General features: G+C 38.5%; 1 protein-coding gene and 1 pseudogene across 2 annotated transcripts in view; both read left to right on the top strand.

Annotated features, from left to right (window-relative positions):
* Positions 1–3,386: 3,386 nt before the first annotated feature.
* On the top strand, positions 3,387–3,512 carry LOC122054274 (annotated as a pseudogene).
* A 913-nt stretch (positions 3,513–4,425) lies between these two features.
* Positions 4,426–13,088, top strand: part of LOC122052556 (monooxygenase 3-like) — a 43,202-nt gene continuing 34,539 nt past the window's right edge. The window contains exons 1-2 of one of the 2 annotated variants that reach the window (XM_042614133.1): positions 4,426–4,888; positions 5,467–5,535. The gene's annotated coding sequence lies outside the window, so the exon portion shown is untranslated. Of the gene's footprint in view, positions 4,889–5,292; positions 5,536–13,088 lie in introns of those variants that run through there. The other variant, XM_042614134.1, reaches the window with a different exon arrangement.

Below are 13,088 nucleotides of genomic sequence, written 5' to 3'. Positions count from 1 at the left end.
CCTAAGCAAATAAAAACCAAACCAAATGGTAAATAAATCCTCGAGGTCTGCAGGGATCTAGCACTACGTGCAGTGAGGACTAGCGACTGGAACTCCCTCCGGACAGCATCAACCTGAAAATAACAACAATGGAGGCGGGGTGAGTCCAACACTCAGCAGGTACAATTGATATGCAAAGTAAAGAAATAACACCTAACACTAATCATGCGTACACTGATATAAGAAAGATAAAATATGCATCTGAAGTAAACAGAGAGGAACTGTACTAACCAGGACCCGAGTATAAGGACAAACAGTCCGAGTGGTATAGGAATCCTGTATGCATGTCAAACATAGGTATCCAAACAATATGCAGCATATAAATGCAGCAAGCACAAACACAAGCAATAAATGCATCATGCATATGATGCCAATGATGCGTCCTGGTCACCCCTGACGCCAGTCGATCATCTCACACACAATAGTGAGGCCGAGTGGGTAGGGCTGTGACAACCGTGCACTCTGTCGTCACTACTCCTGATGAGTGACCGAGTGGACGGGATGCTGTCGGAGTACACCTATCCTCCTACCCCAAATCATAAATGGGGGAGCGCAATGCTCTCATCTCCCGGTACTCAAAGACGGGGAGGAATCCCTGCCGGATAACACGTTGTGTCACACTACCCATGAGCGGACCAACGGTGCCTAACAGAGTCCCTGCTGCAACACACTCAGCCTGAATCGACCACTAACCCATGAGTGGTGGTGTGTGCAGATCCATGTAACTGGCGATGTGCTCAACAATAATAGAGCAGACTATCGCACAGCATGCAATCATGCAAATGGTGCATGACACTAACCACAAAATATCCTGACCTAATCCACATGTATATAAAAGTGCATCATAGGTCAACGAATCAAAACAATCCAAAGGTACACAGAAGGTATAAAACCTAGGTCCTGAACATGATCAAGCATGGTATATCACTACCCCTATAAGCATGTATAAACAGGTAAAGCATACATGAGATGCAAAACCAATCAATCAATCAAGCATATACCAAGATTTGGGTAGTGATTTACCGAAACAGATAAGAAACACAATTAATGCAACATGTTAATTTCATTACTAAGCATATCAAAGACAAAAGTCAAAAGTACCCGCCTCCAAAAGAAATGGTCCAATCAATCCAGATCCGAACGTCGAGATACTCGTCTCACGTCAAAGTCCTGTGGTATCAAACATATCCAGATTTATCTAATTACTATATGTATTTAGTAACTAAATCAAATTCCTATTAAATCTAGAACCCTAATCAACATCACATAATCAACTTGCTTTAGGTCTAAACCTAAATAAACTTGATTCCTTCCAAGTATGCTCCTAAGACCAGAACAAATTATACACCTTACCTCAAATCACAACCACTGATTGCTGCTAATCGTTTACTGCTGAAATGAGGGCTGCCGGAACAGGGGCAACTACTGGGAACAAAACAAACAAACCAAATCATCAATTTTCCTTCCAAACTATGTTCCCAAAACATAACCATTACCTCTACGGTGGCAGTTCCTTGTGTCTAACTGAAACACCCTTCACAACTAGCTGCTGGTGACCTTCTGTGGCCGGAGAAATGGCTGACAGTGTACACCGCCAAAACCCCAAATCCTAACAGCGTAAGGATTTGGTGAAGAAGGAACTCGGCAGTGGAAACTAGGGCTCGGCAGAACCCTGCGACCTCAACTAGAGCTCACGGCAACCGTGCTAGGGCTGAGGCTTCGTCAACAATGGCAGCAAGTTTTCTAATGACTGGCTAGGTCAAGAAATGGCGGTGCTGGGTCGGCAGATTTAGGGCAAGGGAGCTTGGTCGGCTGTCGGCGCTCGGAAGAGGAGAAGAAGAATCTCAACACCGAGGAGGCGGCCGGTGGAGATGCTAGGGCAGAAGGGAGACCGGCGGGGTCGCGATCGGGGACCGAGAGCCGGCGGCCAGTGATCGGGATCTCACGGCTAGGGCGACGGCAATGGCGAGGGGAAGAGGTGAAACCCTTAGCTGAGGGCTATTGTACGCAGAGGGGAAGAAGAAACCACCGCGGCCGGCGGTTAGTGCTCCGGCGGTTAGGGCTCGGAGGCGTCGGGCGCAAGGGGGAGAAGGTCGCGGCGTCGGGGGGTTTCGGCAAGGTAAGAAAAAGAAAACAAATAAAGAAAATAAAAAGGAAAAAGGAAATGTAATTATAAACATTTCCTCGCTTAACTGGGGTAGCCAAAACAGGCTTTTCCGGGCCCTATTTTTTTTTATCCCCGTGAACTCGTCCATACGAGCTCCGAAAAATTCCCGAAAAATTTCCAAAAATTCCGAAAAATTCCCTTATTAATATTTCCTATTTTCTGGTATTTTACAAGTGGATTTTAGTCAAAATCCGCTAATGGACTTAGACATATCTGATTAGACTCATTTCAGGTCCTATGAGTTCTAAGATTGCAAAGAATCTAATAGTGCCCTCCATTGCTTATTTCATCCTTTCGAGATGTGTTAAAATATTATTGAAATAATCACATAGAATATGATCTTGATCTCTAAGAAATAGACCCACATTGGGCCTAATTTGAATCAGATCAGGCCTATGGTAGTGCAAATCAGCATCATCAACAATGTTAATGTAATTATGTTATGGTGTTGATTTTTAAAAATCAACATCATAATAGTTATGCATGTATACATGCAAAAGAGTCTCCACTGGTGTGCCTAATTGGCTAGAAGGTATCAAATTTGCTATAATGAGGTAGAGATTAATTCGCTGAGGGTGTATGTTCTAGAGAAAAAACTCCTCCCATCTCGTAGTTATTTGGCGGTCGACTATAAGCTGACTCCGTGATTTACCTCCCTTCACATAACCTAGCGACGAGAATTGAGAGGTGTCTGGGGTGAGTGTAATCATGCATAATGTATATATGAAAAAAAGAAGATAGGAAAAAAGAAGAGAGTTTGCATGCATAAGAGAGAGAAAAGAGAAAGACAAAAAAAAAGTCCGATTTGATAGAAGGGTAAAACGGGAAGACTAGATAAATTAGTGTGCCCTTTGATAATTATCAAAATAAGATGTGTCTTTTGGTAAATTTTCAAAATTGAATGAGCCTTTTAGACAATTCCTGATGAAAAAAAAGTTGGCATGTATTTAATTAAGAATCTGGACCCTTTAATAGCTAAATTTGGTCCCCCAAATTAAATTACTTTAATGCCTTTTTTTCACACTAAAAAAATTTTTAAGACTTATTAGTAATTTTCTCTGGTTATTTTTTATAAAAAAATATATACTATCATTGTTCTCTTTAGTCTCACATTTTAGGATTGATAACACCGTGAGCGGAGAAACTTCTATAAATACCTTGAACCATAACGTTAAAAAACATACCTTTCTCAGTCTTTTAGTTAAGATCAAGTGTATTATCTATTCTTATCAGTTTAATATCTAATTAATTTTTTATAAAGGAGAGTTTGTTACAGTAATTTACGATAGACGCACCTTTACCTACCATGTGTGCTGACTGACATATAGAAATAAATTAAAATGGAAAGAGACATAAAGTCTTTTCTCAAAATAAACTAAAAGAAAATGTATATTAATATAAACCATATCTAATTCAAGTTAAAATTAAACTACTCAAAAACATAATTACTTAATTAGTTGCTCCAGTAATAAGTAGTAAATAAATTAAAGAATAAGTGAGCGCATGTATACCTAGTAGGAATTTATTTATGTTGATCCCATATTTGTAAGATAAATTAAATAAATTTGAATAATTTATTAAAGTAAGTGAATCAATTTATTTATTTGAATAATTTATTCTCTATAAATCTGAGAATATGATAATGATATAATTAAGATTATGAATGATAATTTATGATAATTTAAATTAAACACTTTTTTAAAATTTAAAGATTGTATTATAATATGAAATATAAAAAATTTTAATAGACGCTCACGAATTGTGCAACGTAAAAGATATATTGCTTTATTAATATTCCTTCATAAAAAATATGAATTATTAATAATCAAATAATTTTAATTAAAAATTTGATCACATCTAAATCAATCAATCTTACATTTAATAAATTTAGAATAATTATTTTAACAACTTACTTAATTTAAATTTGACTTAATTATTTTATTAAATACCTAAATTTATTTATTTAATTTAATAAAATATTTAAACTTATTCATTTAATTAACCTTAAATCACGGACGTTTATTTCAATCCTCCTCTTTCTTTTCTTCCTTCCGTCTCTTTCTTCTTCCACGTAATACCGAGCACGAATTATTTAGTCCGATAAATATATAAATTTATTTTTAATCACTCGCTCGGCTCGTGAGGGAGCCTGGTGGGGAATACGCGTCGGCGTCGCCTTGCCCTAGAACCAGACGCAGCGACCACTCGGCGGTGGATCTCTCTCTCTCTCTCTCTCACGGTCATTAATTTTTTCTCTTCTCATCCGCTTTCTACTCCTCTTAATTTGCTTATTGTTTTTGGTGCTTGATTCGATCTGTTACGGTTGTGTTCGTTGTTGGTGGATCCCGGCGATCGCCAGGGGGGCGTGACCCAGGTTGACAGAAGAGAGTGAGCACGCGGCGGGGAGGGCATCGGCGGAGGTGCCGTCGCTGTGGCGTGCTCACCCCTCTCTCTGTCATCCCCATCTCCCCTCGTCGGCGGCTGACACGAATCAAAGACCTCGTCTTTGGTTCCTTTTTTTTGCGTCGGATCGATGACGATGAACTATATGAGGGGCAGGGCATCATCTCAGGACGATGACGATGGACACGCGTGTGATGGACTCAGCTGTCGCTGATCTTATGTCGGCCACTTCTTCCTCTGTAGTCAAGACTTACCTCTGGGTTAGTAAGCGTTTCCGAGGTATGTAACATGGCCTTTTTTAAAAAAAAAAAAAAGAGTGTACAAAATAGTAATGTTGACGAGTTAAACTGAAGAATAAAATGAAAAGCTGATTATTGAGACGTACGTGACTTTTGAGACGAAGGTACTTTGTTTTGGGGAACCGGATTGGATTTTGGAAGACGGGTAGGTATCGTACCATCTCAATTATCTCTCTGCATCTTCTTCCTGCATTAATGGATGTCACTATTGATTTGGATTAAATTTTCGTCTCCCTCTTTCTTCTTCTTCTTCTTCTTCGATTTTCTTCTTCTTTCCTTTTTTTCCACTTTTCCTGACTTATTTATACATCTTTCCTTTCAGTAAGTCCTTAGAATTTTTTCTAGTGCACCGGAAGCTCATCACTTTGTTTTTCCTGTTTCACCCTCTTTTCCTTTCCATAAAATTCAACTGTTTTTCTTGTTTATTTCCAGTGCTTACTGCTGGGTCTGATGCATTTCTTGATTTTTTTTGTTCACTTATCTTCTATCAAAATGATTTTTTGCTTGTTTATTTCATATTAATTCTTTGTTGTTGGACCTGATCGATTGTTCCATCAGGCAAGTTGAGTGAGAAGGAAGCGCATGGAAGCGGTGCTTTATGTTCATTTGCCCCTTCTATCTCTTGAGGTACGTAGCGATTTAGTTTCTTTTTGTTATCATGGTATACCACTTGATGTACTCTATTCATCCAAGTTTGACCTCAAGGTTGAAATCTGTGGTTCATATATGAGGAGATGCTATAGAGATATCATGTCACAACCATTTATGCCGAGTCAATACGAAGCTTGTAGAGGTTGCGACAAGTAATTAAAGCATAATTGTGATCTAGCTAGCTAGACTAAACTAAACTGGATAGATTCTATTTGAGTAGTTTTCTGTAGCTGGATATGGAACAAGATTAAACTAAAAATAATCACTAATTAATCAAAGAGCAAGTAGTCTTTAGAAGACCGCTACTGGTTTAAGTCCGTTTTAATTATGCTAGCTATGGCCTGTGGGGAAGACAACGATATGAGCCTCGCCAAAGTCCTGTACAACAACGATGTAGTGCCTATATATATTTATAGTAAGAAAGGGACGTAAAGGGTTATAATTCGAGAACAGTAAGTGTAATTCTAAATGTAGTGAGGTCCAGATAACTAGTAAATCTATTATTTTCTTTTTAAAAAATAACAGCAAAGCATTCTTTGTCATCGCCAACACCATCATATATAGAAAGACATTTGAAGAGCTTGGAAGGAGATTTATGTCCTGAAATCATTTTGGGATTTATTTAGCTAGCTAGTGTTATATGCTTTATTGAATTCAAGGGGACTTCTTTGGTGATGGGATATATTAATTTGGTTATGGTTGTTATAGGAAAACCCAAGATTTTTCTGATTATAGCTACTTTAATTGGCTAACATGTGGCAAAAGGCGATTCGCTCGCCCCCAGCGCCCCCGCCAATCCGTCCCTAGGCCAACACGGAGGAGGTAAATCACGGGTGACTACTAACCATTAGTGCAACTTGTACACTACAGGAGGATAGAAACTTGTACACTACAGGAAAAATATTATTTAGCAACGACAAATTTCGCCGTTAACACATCTATATTTGTCGCTAATAACATTTAGCGATGAATAATTATCATCATCATTATAAACTTGTCGTGAACCATATTTTGATAGCATAAGCATTGCTAAGATTACCACAATTGCCTTTAAAATATACAAAGGTAAACGACTAATGATGCGTATTTCATCGCAAAATACAATCACATTAATGAAAAATTACGAGTAATTCATCACTAAATAATACTTACTAAATAAAACCCTAGTTAGCGATGAATTTCTCTTAATTCGTCGTAAAACCATATATTTATTAGCAATAAATTCCTTAGAATTCATCGCTAAGTATATATTTTTTAAAACAAAATTTTGTTTATTTATATTCATATTCTATATACAAATTTACAACTTGCAAATAAACTCACAACATTCACAAAATTTACAACTCACAACATTTACAAATTTACAACTAAAATTCACAATATTTACAAAACGTCATTAAGTTCACAACATAAACATCATCAAGTTCACAAGCAACAAGTAGCAACACAACAAATAAAGTTCACTGCATCAAGTTCACATCCAAATTTACAGCTTTAACAAGTAAGTTCACAACATCAAATTCTAAGGTTGAGGAGGAGGAGGTGGAGCCGAGGAAGAATCATGTATCAAGGAATGTAATGCTCCATGTGTCAATCAGTTAAGAATTTGTTCAAACATATCTTGTCTTGATCTCATTAATTCCAACTGATCTTGGGAACTTGCTAACCGAACTCGAGTGTTTGCTAACTCTTCTTTTGTGTCTTCTAGTCGTTGCTGGTGGATTCAAGCTTTTCACGCAATGCTGCGTTAGTTGATCTGGATGAGGAGGTGGTATTTGAAGAAGTGGACCTAACTACTTTGGCCCACTTTCAAGTCCTCTAATGTATTCAAAACGAGTATCGAGGACTTGATCACAAATTGTATCCGCAATTTGGACTACATCGGTGTCATTTTTTGTATTTTTTTGTGTTTGAGTGTACTCATCACGTAGTCTCACCATATCAACCTAGAAATAACAAAATGTTAAAAATATCATAAAAATAATTATGCATAGTTAAGAATAAATTCACTAAATAAGGTTATATCATATGTATGCAGTTTTGACCTTCTCCCCAATCCACCCTTTTAACAAGCTGTAATGAGTTTCATTAACGACAACAATCCAATCTTTTCTTTGTGACTGATCGGTCCAAAAAAATAATGTGTTAATATTTTAATTAACAAACAATATACGATAACTATAAAATTAGTACTTACACCATTGTAATTATATTGAACGAATGATTTAGAACCTTTGTGATGGTTATATGGGAGTTTTGCTCGATTCAACATTTGTTGCAGATTGTTTCTATAACATAAAATTTTTTTATAAATAAAATATTAGTTATAGAACAAATAATTAAATTTTTATATAAAAAAGACATATGTCATATAATGAGTTACTTGAAATGTCTCTGATTCAAACAGAGCACACATGTAATCCCAATCATCTTGCATCTCACAAAACTTGATCGACATCTGTTACCCGCGCTTAACAAGAGGAAGGTGCAATGGCTTATTATAATGGCTATGTATTTTATTTCTATTGTCTCTATACCTTGTACTCATTAACTAGTCGATCTCCTTTCTAACAAACGATAAACCCTCTTGAAAACTTGTATCAAAAGCAACATGAAAAGAATAATTTTATTTTGCATGTAGTTAGTAATAAAAGAGTGGTTATAAATATATTCAATTCTTGTACTTACTGATAATCGATCGTATATTATCCTTTTATTATCCACGGGAATGTGCTTCCAACTTTTAGCTTATAAGCGAGCAAACTTCTTTATTGAGAGACCTAAATTGGTTATAAATGAAGTTGTATTTGGGTTAATTGAATGTCTATCACTCTAACGAAAAGTAATGGGCAATTTACCCCATTCATTGATCGTAGTCGATTGAAATGTGTGCCATGTGTCTCCCTACGTAATGGTCGACCTATAAATACAAAAGTATTAACAATTAATAAAAGAAATACTTAAATAAATAACAAAATAAATAAAACTTTTGTAATGTAAATACAAAACAACTACCCACTAGGAAAACTATCATCATCAAGTGTCTGCAGAACGGGTAAATGCTTAATTATCCTCTTGGATGGCATGCCTATCACATATTCATGATATATCAGATCAACAAACATGCGAAAACATATAGAGGTATTTACAATTAATGAAACTTTATTTTATATAAATGCATTAAAATGAAGAAAAACATAAATGTCTTGTCAATAAATTTTAATCACTATCTTTGAAAGAAAAAATTGATCTTTTACGTCACTATCAATTTCATTATCTAATCTACAAAGTTGGGATATCTCTGTCTTTGTCAACTACTAAAGTTTCTTCATTAGATGAAATATCTTGATTAGTCTCAATATTGAAATTATTCCTGGATTCAATTTCTTCAGATATTTCATCAACTTCAATTACTTTGTATATTTCTCGATGTTGAACCTTTTGCACTATCTTCCAATGGCTTCCACGCTTCATATCATTTAAATAATAAACTTGGTTTGCTTGGTTGGCCAAAATGAAAGTGTACTATTAGTGCAATCGTCTTCGGGTCAAAGTTGACCAGTTTGACTAAAGTTGCTCAAGCTTGAGTTTCGATGTTTGATAATATGTGAGAGATAAGTCAAGTAGGTCAAGGGAGGACTAAATGATTGTCCAGGGATCCTAATTGGAGGTTAGACAATGAAGACCTAGTTGGGAACTAGGTTGTGGAAGTCCTAGCAGAGTCAGATAGTGAAGACCTAGTTAAGAACTAGGCAGTGAAGTCTTAGTGGGGCTAGATAGTGAAGACCTAGTTGGGAACTAGGCAAAGAGAAGTCCTAGCAGGGCTAGGCAATCAAATACTAGTTGGGAACTAGGCAACGGAAGTCCTAGCGGGGCTTAGCAAGGGAAAAGTCCAAATGGTCATATGAGTGCAATCAAGCCTATCCAAGTGGGTCACGTGAGTGTAATCAACCTAGGTTTGATTGGGTACAATCATAGTTTTGATGTGTGTGTCAAAGAGTTTGTTAGGTTTTATATATATTTGATATGTATGTTTGAGTCGTGCAGGACTTGGTGACCACATATGAGATAAGTTCATCCTATGGTTCGGGCCTTGAGATCGGTGAAGGATGGTGTGGAAGGCATCCGAGGGGCCGTCGGACGAGGAACAATGGAGTGGAGCCGAGGGAAGTGGACTTCAAAGCAATGTGAAGGATGGTATGGAGAAGAGTCACGGGTTCAAGTGTATATGAGGAACAAAGGCTGAGGAAGAGGGCTTCAAGGGAAACTCACGAGAGGATGAGAGTTGAGTGTTTGTAAGAGACTAGTCGACTAATGATATTACTGTTGGATAAAAAGAAGCGATAGAGGGTAGTGAATATAGTTCATTAAAACTTTTCTTTTGTAATGATTTGTAAAACAAATATCAAAATAAGACAACAAAAAATAAGATAGCAACAGAAATACAAGCAACTCAAGTGGTTACTTGATTTAGAGCATATGTCAACTCCTACTCTAAGACCTGTGATTCTTGATCGCATCGTTGGATAATTCACTATAATTCTTCTTCTCGAAATCTTCTAAAATAAGCAATTCATACAAATTGAAAGATAGTAACACACAACTATGTTTTAGAAAGTAAAACAATACAAGCATAACTAAAACTATATTGATAATAGATAGAAGATGAAGCATTATCGACACTTCTTAATGGAGTAACTTGTTTGTGAAGATAGAGCGCAGAGTAAGAGCACAAACAACAGTTTTGCATAGAGATGAACTAAGAATTGATACATTGCCTCGGACCTCGAGCTCCCCTTATATAAGTCTGGTTCGGTCGACCGAAAAGTTGTTCAGCCGATTGATCCTCCTATCAGTTGATTGAACCCTTTGCATTCCTTTTTCGACGAGATTCGATATCTGTGCATTTATGAGCATTTATGGTTTGATTGACTGATCCCTTTGATTAGTCGACTAATTTGTGCAGTTTCCCTGTTCGTCGAGATTCGTCATTAATTCTCTGATTATTCGATCGACCGATCCCTGGGTTTGATCAACCGATCAGCCTGGCTTCCATATTTGTTGTGACTTGATCTGATCTCTACCATGTCATATTTGTTTGGTCGATCGATCTGCTAGTTTGGTTGACCAATCAGTCACTTTACCAAACTTTGCTTCAAACTGATCTCTGTTCTGTATCAACCTAGTTCAGTCGACAGATCCTGTTGTTCAGTCGACCAATCTTGTTGTTCGGTTGACCAATAACTTTGATTCCTATAAAATAGAGTTAAAATAAATACTTCTGCAAAACAAAGTTAACACAGTGATAATATATGATGCATGAGTAGTAATATGCATGAGTAGAAACTGGCAGTAAAACTGTCTTAATCTCAACTTGAAAACCTTCTTGATTTCTTCAGTTGGATCAGCTATCTAAGGTTGTTCCTTTCCGAAAATACGACCTCACCATCACTCCTCTCCAGTTGCTTACCTCAATCTACCTGCCAAATATTGATCCTCCAGACCTATTTGGACTTTCTCTACTCAGTGTTTGATTATCTGATCTACTAAAACTTTTCTGCAATACATTAGCCAATAGCAATAATAGTAATGTAAAATACTATGATAAAACTAAACTTAGTTTTACCTAGATTTGCTGGTTCGGTCGACCACGCGCGATCAATCGAAAACCATCTGATCAACTTTGCTTGGAGTTCACTCCTCCAAGATTTCCTATTACCTAAGGCTACCTTCCCCTAGGATTTTCTCCATTTAGTTTCACTCACCAAACCCTAAGTTATCTCCCTATAAGGTTTTCTCCACCTGGCTTCACTCATTGGGACTCAGTATTGGATCGATCCACCAGGGTTTCGATATCGGGTTCTCCAAATCTACCAAATCCTTCTACCTAGCTTCTAAGATTTGTTGAAATTTTCCTTGCCTAGCCACAACTAGTACTTTCCTTTCCTAACCACAGTTAGAACTAATAACTAGGTAGACTTCTCACCCTTGCTTAGCCGCGACTAGAGCTTCCCTTAATTAAGCTCCATTAAACATATTTGTCGGGCATTAAAACCTTGGAGGTCGATTGTATCAACAATTACTAGTCGACTAAAGCAAGATCACGAGGGCACAAAAGGTTTTGTGCCTGATGACTGTGAAGGGAAATCGACTGGCCAGTCAACTGTTGGAACCCCAAGGTTGTTTTGGTGTGATCAACAAGTTAAGTTAGGTCCTGCGTTGTTTCTAACCTTGTGTCTAAGTGTGCAGGAGCTTAGGAGCACAGGTACTCGAGCGGAAGACGCAGCTAGCGAGAAGGACGGCACGCTGTGCGTCCGAGGGACGAGGTGCTGCGGAAGAGTACACCGGCGGACGAGAAGGAAGTGCGCGCGGTGGGTCCGAGGTACGAAAGCCGGAGCGGAAGATTGCTCGGGGAGCAAGAGACGCAGCTAGCGCGAAGGTCGGCACGGGGTGCGACCGAGGGACAAAGTCTGCGGATGAGTACGCTGGTGGACGAGAAGGGACACGCGGTAATTCCGAGGGACGAGAAACCGGAGGGAAGCACGCTCGAGAAGACCGGAAGATGGGTTCGGGTGAGCCCTATTCCGGATGTCAGAGATCACCCAAGCAAGCGGAGCCGGAGCAGAAAGACCCGGACCAGAGGCGAGCTGAACCAGAGAAGAGAGCCAACTCATGTTGACTTTTGGGCTCTGGGCGCCCCGGAACTATCCGGGGCGCCCGGAACCCTTCCGAGCGCCCGGAATGGACTTTTCAACAGGATCGAGTTTTGACTCGATCCGACCGTTGGGGGATAAAATTTATCCCCCCCAGGGCGCCCGAAACCCTTCCAGGCGCCCAGACCAAGACTATAAATATAGCCTTGGTCCAGAAGCTTAAAAAGAACTCACTGATTGTAAATCCAGTGCTTGCACACTCTCTTTTAGTCTAAGCTTCTGTTTTCTGCACTTCAACGCTGTACGAGGCTTCTCCGCCAGAAGGAGTTTTATTGAGCTTAATCTTCCTTGGATTAACAACCACATCGGTTGTAACCAAGTAAATCTTTTGTGCCTCGCTTTTTCTTTATGCTTTTAATTTACTGCTTAGTTTATTTATGCAAGTGTTAGCCTAAAGAGTTCGAGGAGGGTTTATTTTCCTTTTTGTGTTAGCAGGATATCCAACAACCCCCTCCTAGCCGGCCCAACGGTCCTACAAGTGGTATCAGAGCCGAGTACGCCTCAGAAGGGCTAACCGCCGTCTGAAGCAACAAAACAATGGCCGGAGCTAGCGACTACCCACTAGCATTCGAGGGGGAGCTTGCTTCTTGGAAGCAACAAATGATGGTATTTCTTAACTCTGATATTGATATTTCACTAATAATGAAAACAGGTTATGAAGCACCAAAGACAACGAATGGAGAAGAACTCGATCTACGCCTATGGAACAAGAAGCAACGTGACGCGTCAATGGCAAACGGTCGGGCAGAGTTTCACATTCTAACCGCAATACCAAATGAAGATTTCGATAGAGTTGGCGAATACAACAACGCAAAA

The sequence above is a fragment of the Zingiber officinale genome, chromosome 3A, assembly GCF_018446385.1.
Source record: "Zingiber officinale cultivar Zhangliang chromosome 3A, Zo_v1.1, whole genome shotgun sequence".
Lineage (NCBI taxonomy): Eukaryota > Viridiplantae > Streptophyta > Magnoliopsida > Zingiberales > Zingiberaceae > Zingiber > Zingiber officinale.
The sequence above is the reverse complement of the archived record's forward strand: the minus strand, read 5'-3'. Positions and strand labels throughout refer to the sequence as shown.